General features: G+C 50.2%; 1 protein-coding gene across 2 annotated transcripts in view; it reads left to right on the top strand.

Annotated features, from left to right (window-relative positions):
• Positions 1–637: 637 nt before the first annotated feature.
• The window catches only part of LOC105561049 (protein tiptop), a 96,488-nt gene continuing 85,360 nt past the window's right edge, over positions 638–11,765 (top strand). For both annotated transcript variants that reach the window (XR_001008873.1, XM_012010695.1), the window contains exon 1: positions 638–851. The gene's annotated coding sequence lies outside the window, so the exon portion shown is untranslated. The remainder of the gene's footprint in view (positions 852–11,765) is intronic.

Here is an 11,765-nt window from a genome sequence, read left to right on the forward strand (position 1 = left end):
AGGTGGATGAGAGAGAGAGAGAGAGAGAGAGAGAGAGAGAGAGGGGGAGGGAGAAAAAAGGGAATCAGCCTGGAGACACATCGCCACAGAAGACGAGAAGGGCGACCCGCTCGGAAGAAAGACTCTCGGGAACTCCGGAGAGTGGGATGGGGGCGTGGGTGGAATGGGCGGCGTGGCGGGGGGGGGGGGGAGGACGGGAGAAACACGGCGCCCCGCTACGAGTCCGACGCCGGTGGTGGGGACGCGGTTCAGGGCCGCGGGTGGGGGCGAGGGGGACGGCGGCGGCACGAGTAGGGGCAGACAGCGCCACGATGGAGGGGGCAGAGGTGGGGAAGATGAGCGCGGAGCCGTCAGTGCGCCACGTGCTGCCGTCGCGGGTGGGTCTTCGCTCTCGCTCCGTTCCGTTCGGCGGGCCATGCACGCTGCCGCGACATCGTGACTTGCCCCAGCACCCCCGCGGAACCCGTGTGCCGTCCCGCGATCGCGATCGCGCCGAGCGGTGTCGAGAGTATGACGGACGACGGTGGCCGCGAGCGTTCCGAGCGGCGGGAGCAGCGGCGGTGAGCGCGAGCGCGTGAGGAAAACGAGTTTTGAGTGCGAATGGTGCGAGCCGTCGTCCCTTGCCAGCCCACCTCATCGTCGAGCCGTACGTTGCGTCGCGCGCGCGGAGAGCACGCGGCGCGCCGATGACGCCGTGGTGATATGGTGCCGAGAGTTTCGCACCCGAGGCGCACGCCGCCGCGTTGCCGCTGCCGTGACTGCCGGACGAGGATCGCCGCTGCGTCTCAGGTGTCGGCGGCGACGACACGCCGGGACCGACGTATCCTGCCCGGCGGAACCACTACTTCGTGGTGAGTGTGACCGTGTGATTCATGCGTTTCCGCTGCCCCGAGCGACTCGCCGCTGGCAACGTGTCGTTGCTCTTACCGATACCGTCCGCGGCGGAATGTCCGTCGAGTGCTGTCTCGCGTATCTGTTTATACGCCCGGCTGCCGGGGCGCAGTTGGACAGTGGAGAAAGACGACGCGTCACGGTGGGACGGCGACGTCCGCTCCGAAACGCGCAGACCACAGTGTGAATTGTGCTCGAGAGAGGCCGCAAAGAGATTACCCTCGGAGCGTTTTTCTTTTACACACAGTGTTTACGTGATTCCACGTCGCACGCATATAGAAAGAGAGAGGGGGGAAGAAATGTTGTTTGCCTCGTCAGGTTTCCTCGTGCTCGCAAGGAGTGTTTACAGTTTGCTCCGAAACGCGTGACTCACGTACTTGGGTCCGCGTCCGGCTCGGCGAGGATAACGAAAGTGCCGCCGCGCCGGGAGTTGCAATTCGCAAAATTCAGTTTCGTTGAATCCACCCCTTTCCCTGCCGCCCCGGCCACGGTCGTGTAGAGTCACCCTCGCGGATCTTCGCGCGCAAATCGTTCTCGAAGGGGGAGGAAAAAGTGTGTCCTCCGCCGTCCTCGCCGGAGGGAATTGGCCGGAAGTGCGAGAACGGCTGTCCGCGGCGAGGAAAAAAAAGAAAGTGAAGAAGGGAAGTAAAGGAGATCGCCGGCGTGGGTGGGTTCGCGCGCGAGCGCGTAGCCTGCATATAAACAAAAGTGCGGTGTGCGCAGCAGGTGGCGGGGAATCGCGTGTAATCCTCGTGCACGTCCGCGAAGAGAGAGAGAGAGAGATAGTGTGTGTGTGGAGCGCGTCGCTTCTACCCCTTCGGAAAATTAACGTCGCGCCGCATTAACCTCGATCAAGCGTGCGCCGCGGCGCGGCCGGCCGCGTCAAAGCGTAGTCGCGGATTAAATCGCGCCGCGCGATTCTATTTTCGCCGTGTCCTCGCGCCGCGTTTCGGATTTTCTCTGTCACGCGCCCTGAACCTCCTCGCCTTCGTCTCACACGTATACTCATACGTAAAGACACACGCGCGCGGTCTCTTTCTGCCTCTGTGTGTGCGTCTCTCTCTCTTTCTCTCTATCGCTTTCTCCGATTCCGGAATATCTTACGAGCTGTCAGGATAAAAACGCCGTGATTCCCTACAGCCCGAGTGACACATATTAAAGCGTTCAGACCGCTTGTAAAATATGATATTATATCGATGTGATGTGATGTGCAATATGTGAGATTATCGACACGTACTCGACGGGCTAATTTCGATTTGGGTCGAATTTTGATTGGTAAAATGTCAGTATGTGACTAGACGTCACGTGCGTCATAATGTATGCGACGATTAGAATGAGAATAGCGAAAGGCTATATTCGCTGTCAGGCTCATTTTAATTGCATCGGGCCTGATACGGTGGTAGATTAAACGGAACTCGCCCCGTTTCGAACAAAATTATTTCTTATCGCTGCGACGTATCGTCGCGCCGATCTCGGTTCTTCTTTGTTCGAGAAACGGCATTGTTACGTTTGGAATTTACATTTTTTGTATCATAGACGGTAAACCGGAGATTTGCTGCGCGTACGGAACGACAGGCAAACAAACGTTCGTATTCGCGTGGACGTCTTTCGTGCGAAAAATCATAATAAACAACGTCACTAATTCGCCGAGTCCGTTCGCCGCGAGTCTCGTACCTCGAGGTGACGTGATTACGTGTCGATTTTACCGACGAGATTTAACTTCATTCTAGAAATTTTCAATTCTCCTTCGCCGAGTATTGTCTGCGACGAAGACAGAAGTCGCATGGGATTAACGTAATAATGAAACTGTAATTAACTCTAATTACTGCTGATCGACGTTGCACGATGATCGGAATTCATCTTCAATTTCATCCTCATATCTCTCCTTAACAGCCCTATCTGCATTTTATTTCCTAACTGTATCATCTTTAATGGAGAGCACGCGAGACGGAGATAGAGGGAAGGGGAAGAGAGAGAGAGAGAGAGAACGCGTGTGGTTCACCCCATATCCGCGCTAATTGTCAGTTCATCAATATCATGCCTGAAAAATGCATTTTTGAGCGAGCGCACGGCCGTAGAAGGGGGAGGGGGGGGAGAGAGCGTCGAGTGGACGCCTCCACCCTTTCGCCACCCGCCGGGAGGGCTGGGGGTGGGCAGGGCCGCGCTTCTTGACACGCTTTCCATCTTCGGCCTGATGGATGCGGTAAACGCTGGCGTTGACAGTGCGTTTTAATTGCGAGGTCCGCGTTACTGAAGCCACCACCCGAAGTGGGTCTCGGCTGACGGGATTGAAAGCGCGCGTCATCGCGACGAGAGATTTTTCCCCTATACCGCGCCCCGGTGCGGTACCGGCGCGACGATCGCGATCGCGTCGATCCGCGATCCACCGCGCACTTCGACGCCGGCCCGGATTTTTGTCCCTCTTCCTCCCCCTCCTCCGCGCGTCTCTTCTTTCTTCGACGGGACGAGTGTGTTTACCCTGCGCGAGAGCGCGTGGCGAATCGCGCGCGCGGAAGTTCGGCTTGGCGAAAGGCGTCAGACGTCGGCTGTCTTTATCGTTAACCTTATTTCGGGTCGAGAGAGCCCGCGACGACGCAATTAACGGGACGCGACGAGTCGAATAAGGCGCGGGCAAACGCGATCGGAGAGAGCCGGCCTGTCAATCTTCTTGCTCCATCCTCCGGTAGAAGTGGTGCATTAACAGCGGCCGCGTCCGCTTCGTGCGCGCCACACGATGATTCGCAATTATTCGCGTCGATACCCGACGTTATGCTCTTTCCTCTCCTCCCGTCGACGGCAGTCCCGAAGTCGCCTCCTCGACCCGGACACTGCCGGAACGGCGCTACTTTTATTGTCGCCCTGTCCGACGATCGATACGGGGGGACGCGCGTTTCGGGCCAATTACCGCGGTTACGTAACCCGCCAAGATTTAATTACGGTCTTGTCTCGCGCTGCACTGCCGCTTCCCTCTCGCAATCGCCGAGCACTTTGTGCATTAAGAGCACACGGCATTATGAATCGGAGAAAACGCAAAGCGCGCGGAGACGAGGCGGAGACAACTTCCGTTTTGCGCGCGTGTTGTTTTAACCGCGGCCGTGCTTACGCGCGCGCCTCACGGAATGTAAACGCGAGCGCGAATGTTGTTTATTGTCTCAGTCCCGGACACCTGAGGGGAGAGAGCGAGGGAAAGAACTCGTCGGGGGTCGCGTTAGACCCCGCGAGCCAAGTGTGCTCGCATATTGCGCGCGTATCAATATATAGAGATGTTTATTGCACGCACGACGCCCGCGTCCGCGCGAGACGGGACAGGCTGCGCGCCTGTGCTTACCACATAGATCACATTTAGCAATTCATAGAAACTGTTTCGAGCGCCTGTCTGGGTGAGATTTGTTGATGGATGTTCAACATACGTCTCGATCTTTTTTACGCGTTGCCTCGAGTAACGTTACAATAGCGTAGTAAATTGTCTAACGTCGGCTAATCCTTAAGCGGCTGGCTCTCGTACGCGGCGTAGAAATCAAATTAAGATTTTACAATAATGAATCGCGTCGAGACCGGGACCGTGGAAAGCGGCAATGACTCTCCCACGACTTTATCCTCCGCTCCGCGGAGAAGCCGCGTGAAAATTATGGCGATGCCTGGACGCGTCTTACGAATGTGATACATTTTTCACATTCGTCCCTTCATTGTTTCCGCCGAACAATCAGCGTCGCACGCACGTGGGGGGCGCGGCCGCCCGGATATTTACGAAACAATCCGACGTGACGAAGATCGTACGGGAGATAAATTCCCTCGCGTGTCTCCCGTCATTAATTAAATAACAACTTTTTAATAGGCGCGCGCTCGGACGATTAACCAGCTTTACCGAGGCCGAATATTGAGAATCGATTCCGCGATTAGACCGAGAACAACCGCGCGAATCTCGAAACGATGTTAAATATATCGTAAATTCACTTTCGTCGGTCGCGCGGCTTAAAATTCGTCGACTTGCAATGAAGCGGACATGATGTCACCGGACAGCGATTAAATCCGCCGTGTCATCGTGAGACGCACCCGACATACGTATGACGAGTCATTACGGATTCATGGGAATCAAAGCCTCGTACATATTGTTCATTGCATCTCGCCGGTCGTCGAAGTAAAATTGAAACCACGGGATGTCGCTAATGTATCATTATCCAGATCATCTTCGTGAATTTGTCGACAGGTTCGACACGGTTAAAACTGCACGGAGAAAATTTTCTCTTGGAATTTACCTGAAAATCCTCGCGAGACAACACGGTATTTCAAAGTACTTCATGAGGGCTTTTTGAAATTTTACCACAGTAAAATGACATTTCGAAGGATGAGATTTTTTAAATTTTACCATACATTTTACTAGTAGAGTGACATTTTGAAAAATCTTGTAAGAGTTTTTTGAAATTTTATTATACATTTTACTAGTAGAGTGTATAGTAAAATGATATTTCCAAGAATCTGGTGAGAGTTTTTTGAAATTTTATCATACATTTTACTAGTAGAATGACATTTGAAAAATCTTATAAGAGTTCTTTGAAATTTTATTATACATTTTACTAGTGGAATATTTAGTTATTATAAATGACATATCGAAGAATCTCATGAGATTTTTGAAATTTTACCATACATTTTACTAGTAAAATAACATTTGGAAAAATCTTATGAGCTTTTCGAAATTTTATTATACATTTTACTAGTAGAATATTTAGTTAAATGACATCTCGAAGAAACTTCTAAGAGTTTTTTGAAATTTTATCATACATTTTACTATGTAGAATGTACAGTAAAATGACATCTCGAAGAATCTTCTAACAATTTTTTGAAATTTTACCATACATTTTATTAGTAGAATGTATAGTAAAATGACATTTCGAAGAATCTTATGAATTTTTAAATTTTACCATACATTTTACTAGTAAAATAACATTTGGAAAAATCTTATAAGAGCTTTTCGAAATTTTATCATACATTTGACTAGTAGAATGTACAGCAAAATGACATCTCGAAGAATCTTCTAAGAGCTTTTTGAAACTTTACCATACATCTTACTAGTCAAATGTATATTAAAATGACATTTCGAAGAATTAAAACAAATTTTACTGTACATTTCAAAAATTTAAAATACCATGTTGTCACGATTACATGATTTTCAGGATACATTTTAAGAGGTAGAACGGTATCGAAACAGAATTAACAAGAAAAAAAGTTGATGGATTGATTTTCTAACGCGAGCCTTTTCTCGTCCGAGGCTTCCTCTGTTTCTTCTTCCCCCGCGTATTGTTTCACGCGCAACTTAACGGCGGTGCCGGTCGCCTTGGCCCGTTCGCGGATTTCGACAAATCGCCGTCTAATCGCGGCACGGCGATCGACTCGCGCGCGCGGAATGCGCAATGAAAATTTGTCGTCGCCGTCGTAAATCCACGTCCGCGCGCGCAGTCGCTCCTCCGCGGAGCGCCGCACGTTGCATCACGTTCGTCCGCGTACGCGATAGGGAGTGCTACGACTCTCTTGATTTATGAGTCAGTTTCGTAAGCGTAATGACGAGGAGGATTAAGATTCCGCTTTTACGTGTCGGCGGATCGAAGATAATTATCGCGCCTCTCTGTTTTTATTTCCCCCTCGTCGTGGGACAGACTCCCTCGAGATGCCGTCGCAGTTGTAATTTAATGCGCGGCAATAATACCGCGGCCGAAGAGAAATATCCCCTGTCATCGCTCGCCTGCATTTTGTCACCCGCTTGAGCCACGAGCGAGATGACTGGGACGCTTCGCCGCCGATCGCGGACGAAGCAACTTTTTTTTTTCCACGCATTCACGCATTCGCAGTCCCGTCGATCTGCGCGCCTACCGTACGAATTTTATCTAAACGCCTATCCGCTTTCAGACACTTTTTCTAGACGTTACGCGAAAGCATTTTGAACTAACTCCCCGAGCTTGGGAACAGCGATGCGTAAATCAACGCGATAGAGTGCACAGAGAAAAAGGTTCCTTTGTATTTAGTATTCCTATTCATTTGATCGAGATTTGTTTCATTGAAACAGCATATGCTTGTACAAAACATTATTTGTTTGAATAAAAATGTAGCTGTTTCATTCGAGCAATCTCCATTAATTGATAGAAAATATACTATTATTTCAAGTAATGTCTTTCAATTAAATAATCATATTATTTGGCCATGCGCCTATAAAGTTCGGTGCTGCCACTAGATGGCCGCCGAACACGTGAGTGAAATCACGGCGGCCAGACATATACAAGCGATCGCATCAGCAGACGCAGTCCAATCATCTGATGGTCTATTCTTTATAGCTGCACATAGTGTACCAATTCAGCGTTTATCTTTCTTCTTCTAATGAAGGCAAAATTCTAACGTAGAGGGGAAAAAGATGTATGTGTGTACATTTGTTTCGCATATTTTCTATCAAACGATAATGTTGCTTGAATAAAACAATAATATCGTTGGGTCACAGAGAATATACCTTTCGTTTCGAACAGATGTTTTATTTCAGACGAGGATACATATTATTTCAAATTCAAGCAAATGATTTGTTCGGACCGTTCCAAGTATCAAATTTGTTTGGACACAACAGAATTTGTTCAATCCAAAGAACTCGTTTTCCCTGCGCAATTAAGTGACAATGGTCAATTTATCCGAGCTCCTTATTGGATTTATCATTCGAGACAGATAGCAAAATCCGATCCAACGGATCCACCTCGACGCGTATAAATCGGCAGATAAGTGTAGTGTACCTGATTCGATCAATCTGGATTGACAGATCTATTCTAGCACGCCTGACGTAACAGATCTGATCTGTCCCGAATCTAAAAGGGGGCACCCTCTGATTTTTAAGGACACGGCTCCTCGCGTCAGCGCAGGGGAGCGCAGGGGGGGGGGGGACGAGGAGAACACGTATATAGGAAGATCAGAGCGCGCACCTTCCTGCTCCCCTTCTCTTGTAGCTATTTGCTTGTCAACTCGTCTATCCATCCATGAAGACCCGTCAGGATACTCGAGCTGCACCGTGCTCCGCTCCCCTTATTCCTCGTGAACGGATTAATAATAGAATCGTTGTAAGCTCACCTGCCAATGTCGCCGGGTTAAAAGGTCCCTTTGATGTTCGCCCGCAGGATTTCGCGACGCAAATGAAGGATGCTCCCCCGCGCGCCAGTCGACGCGGCGTCACGGAACGCTAATGAGACACGTGTGCCGACGCGAGAACCGAGGCGGTTAATAGATATCCCTGGAATCGTTCATTGCGAGAGCGTGAAAAAATTGTACACGTCACGTTTCAATTGCCGGTTCGATTATCGGCTGTGACTCGCTTGTAGTCATTAACGTCGCGTTAACGTGCATGAATATTTTCACGTAAACAGACGCTCGTCCCAAAATTTTACAGGACGAGATACCTCGTTAACGCCCGAGGTCCCGAAAGTTCGCGGGATTTTCAATGCTTTCGTTTATTCGGAAAATACACTTTGCGCGCGCACTGAAAACTTTTGCATATGTCCATATTTGTACGTATGTATATTGTAATATATACGGCACATTATCGCATTGTGTAGCTAATGTAAATGTTTTTCGTATAAGTCAATTATGACCGTTAGCAATCACGTAAATAGAAATGTGTCAATTCCTCGTCCGGGCCGAGTCTCTTTTACGCTCTGTAAACATTTTAACTCGGCGAGCTACGCGCTGTTAATAATAAAATCTTAGAACGCGTACTCCGAAGTCGAAATGGCGCAGTCACATTTTACTAAATTGAGATCAAATTTAATAACAGCATTGCCATTAGGCACCTTTTGATTACAAAGAACGTTGGGACAATAGGAAATGGAAAGGGTGCATTGCGAGAAATGTTTAGCAAATAAAGTATTTCATAAATATTTCGGTGTGCGCAGGTACACGCCGTGTTTTCTTTTGTCACATCACAAAAATGTTGCGCCAGGTTTTCCAGATAAAGATCCTAATTTGAATATGCTAATGCTTAGTTCTCATACAGCCCGTGATTTCTCCCGCGTGCGCTTTCTAGATGTACGCGCGCCAGTTAATTTCTGCGAGTCCTCGCAGTGCATCATTAGCTCGGAACAGTTTCCAATCGCTTCTTTTTTCCGCTCCTCCTTACCGTATCGATGAAGCTCTCCGGCGGTATTCGTTAGTGTCGGGCGTGCAGCTCCTAGATAGCTAATGCGAAATGCAAAAGGGAGTAGTTTCGCCGCGCGGGCGCGCGCGCGCGCGCGCGCGCCTGTGTGAGTGCGCGCTGACACGTGTAGACACGCGCCTAACGAGGACGCGAAAGCGCGCAAACGGGCTTCGGCTCGCGTACGTGAGCTCGTGTGCGAGCGCGCACAAACGCAGTCCGTTGTGTACACACACGCGGGAAAAACACGCGCGCGCCCGCGTACACACACGGACGCACATACATGTCAATAGCACACCCCCGCGATCCAGTACCGCCTATTGAAGTCCGCGATGACGGGGCCCGTCTGTCAGCAGATCAAAGCTGAAGTAAGCTCTCTTTGTGATGCTTTGCCGGGTTGGTATTTAATTATGTATGAGATCGATATTCGGGCCTTCGGGGCTCGTTGTCCCCCTCTCGCTCGCTCTTTCTCTCTCTCTCTCTCTCTCTTTCTCTCTTGATCTCTCCTTTTTGCTTTTCGCTTCCCGTCCGCTTTCCTCATCTTCTCGGCTCGTTTCGGTCGCGACCAAACTCGGGGCTCGGTCAGGCAAATTTATATTCTTAGTACTTAGTCTTTATTATGCGATACAGAGATATGGGGAGGGCAGAGGGCGATCGCTCTTCGCGAGAGAATTCGGATTCACTAGACTAGAGACCCTGTGCTCAAAGACTGGCCGTAAGAGTTCGTCAAATTCCCGCGAGTGAGAGAGAAACATAGGCTATCGCACTCTTCCATGATCGTAGAATCTTAGGAGGGATTTGACGAACTCTCGTGGCCAGTCTCTGATTACAGGGTCTCTACACTGGGCTGCCGACAGTTTCGACCGTATTGGCAAACCTGTACTCCGGAGAGTCGCATTATCGCAGTCGATGTATTTTAAATTCTACTTTTGATACGTGTACGTGATATGTGCCGGGATGTCTCGTATCTGCGCTTACACCGATAGAGGACGTCGGTTCGCTGTTACATCTAAGCAAGTTTATCGTGGACTACGATTTCCCGAAATACGATAACAACGGCAGAGACGCGTTTCACCCACGGCGTGCCGTTTGCTCTTTCTTCCGGCAAACTGCTGATTCGGGTGAGGTAAAGCTGAACAACTTTTTTCTCAAGCGCTCGTCAATTATTTCTATCTCGTAGGGAACTCGCGGTAATAGATTCGCACGCGAACGGATACGGAGGGAAAATAAAAAGTGAGCGCGGAGAGAAAGATCGAGTTTCTCGATAAAGTTAATTAGTACTCGCGTTCGCGTCCAGTTTTCGCCGCGCGGTTTAAAGCGGCCGCGCGCGGGCAGGACGCGTACATCCGCGTCCCGTTCAATCGTAAAGATCCTCGCGAGCGCCGGACGAATATCTGCCGAGAGGGAGGCACGCGGGAGCCCCGGCAAGGAAGATGAGATTATATTGCCAAAGTAAACGAACGAGACCGCCGGCGGTATAAATCGGCGAGAAACCGCGGCCGCGCCGCAACCACCCGGCGAACGTGCGGCGCGTTTCGCCCGCTTGTGCACGCGCAATCTTCTATGTACAATCTCCTCTTGGCGTTCGCTAATAAGCATAATGAAAGGTCAGATCCTGATGATGATACGAGTTTTCTTTTGACGATCTCGTGCTTGGACGATCTCAACGTCCGCTGCGTTTAATTAAAGAAGCACGGCTCGGCTGCCGGCGTCTCTTAAGGTCGTCGGAAGAAGCTGAGGCTCGACGCGTCCCGCGATCTCCGGATCGACCGAATTTTTCCAAGTAATTATAACGTTTTCGTTGCGCGCAATTAAACGTCGACAAACACCCGCGGGACAAAGCCTCGGGTCCGCGCCAAGTCGCCCCTCGCGAGCGCAGGGGAGGAAAATATTAGCCAGTCGCGACGACGCTAATTTAGCGCGTCCGGCGGTGCCGCGGTCACTCGCGGCGTCTCTGTCGCGCCGCGCTTCAACCCTTTCACCCTCCTTTTCCTCCTCCTCCTCCTCCTCCTCCTCTTTCTCCCCCCCCTCCCCGCCACGCGCGATTTTTCTGAACGAACGAATCCATTTCGCTCGATTTCCATTTTCACGCACCGATTGCGCGTGTGTGCAATCGTGGCCGCGCGCGCGACGAATGGCCGCGAGAGGTTATCGCTGCACTTCGAATTACGATCAATGTGTACCTTTCGATTCTGACGACTGTGTTTTCGCCGCCGCGCTCCAGCGCCGGATGACAAGTGCGGGCGTCCGCGACTCTCGCCACGATAATCTGAACGGAACGGCGGGGGAAGGGAAGGGGGCGGCTAATAAAACGCTCTTGATTTACACGCGGCTCTCGCAGCGGTCCGATTTTTCGCGGTGTTACCACCTACCCTTCACCCCCATGGATCTTCCATCCACTCGAGATAATCGAACCTCGTGTATTAATTCCGCTTTAGCTTTTAAGCCCGGCATTAATCTTCTATCCGCGTGTCGGTGGAAAAAGTTGATTTAAATTTTGTCTGTTGTTCGACACTTAATTTTTTTTACCCAATTTAACCGTTTTCCCTTGTGCCAGGTTCTTTTTCGCGACCGAACTGACCGCTTCGGATCCTTTTTACGCGCCTGCAATTTCAGCAGAAGGACATAATAAATATTTGTATTTACACGCGTTTAATTTCCCTTCTAGCCCAGAGATTAATAATTTTCGTTGTAGTGCACGCGTCTCTCTCTCTCTCTCTCT

Source organism: Vollenhovia emeryi, unplaced genomic scaffold (assembly GCF_000949405.1).
Source record: "Vollenhovia emeryi isolate VEMERY1.0 unplaced genomic scaffold, V.emery_V1.0 DF939213.1, whole genome shotgun sequence".
NCBI lineage: Eukaryota > Metazoa > Arthropoda > Insecta > Hymenoptera > Formicidae > Vollenhovia > Vollenhovia emeryi.